This window comes from Plectrocnemia conspersa, unplaced genomic scaffold (genome assembly GCF_051122295.1).
Source record: "Plectrocnemia conspersa isolate PC_06_02 unplaced genomic scaffold, ASM5112229v1 ptg000003l, whole genome shotgun sequence".
Taxonomy (NCBI): Eukaryota; Metazoa; Arthropoda; class Insecta; order Trichoptera; family Polycentropodidae; genus Plectrocnemia; species Plectrocnemia conspersa.
The window spans coordinates 16,853,076-16,859,475 of NW_028277167.1; positions in this window are offsets into that span (position 1 = coordinate 16,853,076).

Here is a 6,400-nt window from a genome sequence, read left to right on the forward strand (position 1 = left end):
TGTACAGAGTAGTAGTATTGAATGGATATGGATTGTTAAATAAATACCTGGTAGACCACTCGAGTTTCAGACTAAAATTTTATATATTTAGGAACTGATATTAAATGATTAATTAAATAAATAATATTAATATACAATCACCCTCCCTTCCTCCGGTTGCGTTGCGGGCTATTGCGTCATGTAGTTCTACAACTATCAAAAAGGTAGCTCTACACTACATATTGCATTGAAATTATTATTATTATTATTAATATCTTGATGTGTGAAATATGAGCGAAAGGATGCGTGGCCGCGATTCGAACCTCGCCATAAAAGTCATGGGAATTTAATGTTAAAATTCCTTTCGCCGTGAAAATTTAAAATTTCGTTTGAAATTTCAAAACTGGAACGTCTCGCCAGACCGAACTGCCCGGCCTGCCTTTTTTCTTTTTTTTTTCTTTTCTTTATATATATATTTTTTCTCCTCTTTTATAAGCTCGGCGGACAGATGTTGCGCGATAAAGTTTCCCCCACGCTACTGGCCCGCTCGGCGGCGAACGCTGTCGAAACTTTGTTGGCAAAGAAACGAAGTATGTACAGAGCGGCGCCATAAAGTATTTGAATTGTTTGACGCGTGACAGCAACGTTGCTAACTCTACACTTCATGGACCGATCAGCTGTAAGCTAGATAAGGAAAGGCACGGAATTGTAAGAGCGCGGCATTAAAATCGGAATTTTGGTCATTTTCATTTCGCATTCAACGTAAAATTTCGATGGATTTGCAATTTTGGGTAAACATACGTATTGAAATTTTAATACCTATTAAAAACTCGTTTATTTTAAATTTGTTGTTGCAAGCCCAATGCGTTATCAAACACAATACACATTTTGTATGCCAATACCCGACAGAAACTGAAGTCAGGGATTTAGTGATATGTTCCTTGCATTGTATTATATCACTATTTATAAAATTGAATAAATAATTCTGCTTTATTTATTTTTATATGTAGATCCTTTTGCAATACCACACTATCAATTGGTCTACTTGTATTATGTATGTTTTCTTATTATAAAATACAACAATATTTTCGAGCAGGTCATAAATGTAAGGATTATATTAAATACTATACAAATTGAGTTGCGTTTTATGAAAAAAAATATTGTGATAGGTTTGAAACCACTTCTGAGTAATCCTTATATTGCTAATAGTGATAACTTATCTATATCAATTAAGGACCGCTCAAAAATATTTTCCAAATTTAAAGGTGCTTGTAATGATTTATGAATACCATAAATTATTTTTTACATCCAATGATGATTATTATATGCTACATATTTATGATGTATGGTTTCAAGAAGATCAATCTGTTTATTGTCTGAAATCCACTTGAGAAACGCTTCAATATTTTTTCTATTTATCACCACGTTTAGGATTAATGCACAGACATAAAAAATGAAGAAGAAAAAACATTTAAAATATATAGCGAATTTTAAAACCATGACATTATATGTGGACGAGAAAGAGATGAACGATTCGGAATCGATTGCGCTAAAGAGAGAGAGAGAGAGCTGCCGTCAAGGGCCGGTGCGTACGGGCGATGGTGTGTACAGAGTACAGACTACATGTGCAGCTATGGTTATAGCATGGCCGTGGCTATGGGCTATGACTATGACTACTTCCAGAACGTTCGTACATCTGCGCTCCAATACCCACTCATTTCCCGATAACGTTCGCTAAAAGTTGGTAATTTTGATTATGTCAATGCCTATAAAGATATTTTTAGCAGTCCCTTGGCATATACATACGTAGGCTAGCAATCATATTTGCTAATTCTTCTTCAATACTTCATGCTCCTATGAAAATAATCACCCAACTTTTTTTTTAGCAAGCTGCGGAATTTAGTTAATCACCGCTAAATGACATTTTCATTACTTCATACTGAAATTATGAGTTTTCGTAGTAAGTGGTATTGTTTTATTTACACGACGAGTATACTCGTCAACCGCACTGAAATAATTTTTGTATTGACGCCTATACACGTCTAACGCAGTTAATAGGTTAAAATATGGGCTGCAATACCTTAATATTCACGTATATATTAAAAACAGTAATTTTAAGTATACACTTCGTTAGTGTTAAATATTATATCAAAAATTTCCTTAATTATTAAAAAAGTATTCAGCGTTATTAAAGTTAACTATTTATCAGAATATTGCTTATTTTGAATAAAAATATTTTTTCTATTTATTTGTTAAATTCTTCTTGTTTTATTTAAATAAATGTATTTAAATTATATTTATTTTAAAATAAATTATGCGTATTCCAAAGAGAAAATAATATCTCACGGTGTACCATAGGAGTCTAAATTAGGACCATTGCTGTTTATATTATATATTAATGATATAATTCATATTTAAAAAATGTAAAATGACGACACATTAATATATTGCATTGGTGATAATATTAAAGAAGTTGTAGATAATTTAAATAATGAATTAAGTATAATAGATATATGGTTAAAAATGAATGTACCTAAACTATGTAAATGAAAATAAAACTAAATGTATGTTTATTAATCATAAAAACATGTCAGATAATAATATAAAAATAGTTATAGATAACTCTATTATAGAAATAATTCATAATATAAAATATTATGTAGTAATTGTAAATTTTAAGGAACATTGTAAAAAAATATTAGCTTAATCGAAAACATACAAAACTTCTGCAAGATTCGCAGAGAATTGAAACATTCACTGCCGGTCAAAAGTTTAAGATCAAACTATTTTTTAATGATTCTTTTAAGAGGTAAAATATAAATTTTTCATTAAAACTCAAAATTACAAATTTAAAGAAAGTATTAAAAAAATGACCATACTGTTTTTTCATCAAAAAATCCACATTTTTACGTAATACAGATTTTACTATTCTTGGCATCCTATTTATTAACGTTTTGTTTGATATGTTAATCCACTCGTTCTGTAGACATCCCCACAGAGCCTTTTGGGAGTTTAGTAAGTGTTGACGAATGTTCCGATCCAGGTTATCCCACAAAAGCTCAATTGGGTTCAAATCAGGCGAATGGGATGGCCAAATCATATTTTTTAATAATCCTTTGTTTGTAAAAACCCTCTGCACAATTTAGAAACATGTTTGGTATCGTCGTCCTGTTGGAATACAAAACCTGGTCCAATAAAATATCTGCCCATAGGTAAAACTTGCTATTCTAGAATGTTATTTTTCAAGGTTTCTAACTCCTGCTGTTGAGGAACAACCACACATCGTTTACTTTATAGTTGGCACCATTTTTTCGCTGAGTGTGCGTCTAGCAAATGTTCTACGTTTTGATTCAAACAATTCGAATTTAGATTCATCAGACCATAGCACTTTGCATCAATCAGCAATTGTCCAATTTTTTTATATCCTCGGCATAATATAGATTTTTTGGCAGCACTACGTCCTCTAAGATTTGCTTCCCGTAATCGACGTTGCTCGGTTGACAACGAATTATTTTCAATACCACAATTTTTCATTAAAAAGGAAATTTCTGGTGCTGTTTCTTTTACTAGATATTATTATATACTGATCTTGTTGTTATGACATTATCTTAGGTCTTCCTAGACGATTTATATTTTAATCACTTCATGCACTGCCGTCTTAGAAATATTTAATTTTTGAGAAATGTATCGTTGAGTTTTGCTCTCCACATGAAGAAGCTCTTTTTTCAAGTGTTAGATTATTTTTAGCTCCATTATAGCAAAATAATTTAAACTTGAATGTCAGCAAAAGCAACGCGTGTTAACGGTTCAATAGTTTGAATGAAACTAAATTAAAACTGAAACACACTCTCCAGCTTTTAGTAGTCGAATGCATGTCAATAAATGTGCAGAGAAAAAAGATTAAACGAGTCGTTAAACCTTCACTGACGCATAATTAACATCTGAACCGCTTTAGTCACGCTTATCCGCATTTACGACTCTGCGTAAAAAATAAATAGCGATTAAAAATTATTTATATAATATTATTATGGTAAATATAAATAATAGTTCATTCATTCTTAAATTTGGTATATATTTTTATTGTTATTTAAAAGAAAAAGAGGTGAATTCGTGACATGAACATTCCATGTTTTGGTTCTAAACTTTTGACCGGCAATGTACTTTCACGTCAAATATTATTAAGACAACTCTTATTAAAATTTTAATATAAATAAATAATTGCTTGTATTTGCAAGTTGTGTTAAAAATAAACCATAATAAAATATCTAATGTATGTATTATATAATACAAGCTCATTTTTACAAAAAAAGTAATAACGGTTGTTTCTATATTAAGCCACAGATTTATTTGAAAGTTACGCCCTTTAATTAATATTTTCCATAGTAGCTATGGATATAGACTAAACCGAGCAGCGAAAAAAATATGATTTTTCTTGGAGAACCATTTGAATAATTTGCGTGAAGAATATTTTATTGCATTATTTTTCTCTGAGGCAGCAAGAAATTTATAAATAAAACAATATTTTGTTAAGAAATAGTGTTTGAGTGGTAGGTACGCCACTGTATAGAAATCTATGTTAAAGTTCTGCATTTCTGAAAACGTCATTGTTGTCAGATCTTGACATAGGTTTTTCAAATTTTAATAAATTGTTTCCTGTTCGTGAGATGTTAATTCTGTGAATTATAAGAAAAAACTGCACGTGCAAACCCCCGATGCCCTAACTTATTGCGAATTCTGCAAAAAATACGCCATTAGGTACAAAGGCGGTCGTGACGTGTGCGCTGTACCGACGAAGGCTTAAACTGAAATTTCAAAAGCAACTTGTCAAGTGTCATGGGGTTCGTTCGTGGGGTGCACCTAGGGGCGGAATACGCGAGGGGCATTACCCGAATGAAAAAGGAAGATTTTATTCGTGAAAAAATGCACAGAATAGATTTTATTCTATTTAGAAGTCCCGGACGAGGCGGGACACGCCGTCCGCTTTCAATCTATTGTGTCAGGGATTTTTCCTTTCCTGTCATCTTGCACCGTTCGACGTTTCAATGGCGGCAGGTTTCGTATTGTCCGATCCGAGTTTTTTCTGCTTTCTTTCCTATCAAACTATATAACTGCCCTTCGTCCATTGAAAAAATCGCAATTACACTAATTAAACAGACGAAAAAAAATAGCATTGAAAATATTCCAGAACCTCCCTTGAAAGGGGATGATATTTTCCGCGCGCAAAACAATATTTTCAGGATAAACAAAACATATGCTAAACATCCCACGTAAACAAACACATGGCATACGTTAAAATGTCGGGGGTAGATAAGGATTGCTTGAAATGCGTGCAATAAATGCAACGTTGCTAGCGTGTTCGAAATATAATGAAAAAAATATTTTTTTTCACAAAATATGTAACTAAAAAGACCAGTGTTTTACAAAGTCATAGAACGAATATTAAAAATCGTTAAATTCCTCTCTGCGCGACTTAAAATAACGACACAAACTAAGCATATAAGATAGAAGATCTCATGCAGCTTGCGAGTAGAAGATATTATATTATTTAAAAGGATTTAGTATAACTGGAATTATAATCCATTTCATTATAAGCTTTTATAAAATAAATCACCTACCATTTAGAAACATTTGCAAACACATAAAGAATAATAATAATGTAGTACTTATTGCAATGTCCCTATTTACCGGAGTTAGTGTAGTCAAAGTTCGAGTCGCGAATGGAATTTTAGCCGAAAACGAAGTCAGAGTTATAAAAAATCATCCGACTCCTACACATTTTTTTAATGTGTCGCATTAAAAATATAAACGTAGAATTTTCAAAAATAATATGATGTTTTTTTATTTATTAAAAACAATTATAAATTAAAAAAAAAAAATTTAAAGTTGAAGTCTGAATTGGAACATTAGAAAAAGTTGTTTGTTGTTAGTTAATTTTAAAACGAATATTTTTAAAAAATATTTTTCTTTCTTTTTTACAATTTAAAACCGTTAACATTATTTTTATTGCTGTAAATTTTATGGTTCGGTGATCATTGCTCACTTGGCAATTGGTCACACTGACATTGGTCACAGGAATATTAGTCACGCGGATTATTGCACACATGAGGCAACTTCTCACAACGAGAATTGGTCATTAATCGATCGCAAAATTAACAGGACACAAAGTGAAAAAAATCAATTGATTAAAATAATAAATTAATAAATGTTCATACATTTTTTTTAAATAATTAAATTTTTTTAAACAAAAAAGATGCCGGAACTTACTTTTTGTCAAGCGTTTACAAAAAAGCGAGGCGTTTACGAAGCGCATAAAAAATGAAGAAAATTTATATGAGAGATTTATTTATTTAAAAATTTATTGATAAGAGAGTATTGATCAAATTGTATTCAAACCGAATTCTGGTCAATAGAAGGGCACAAA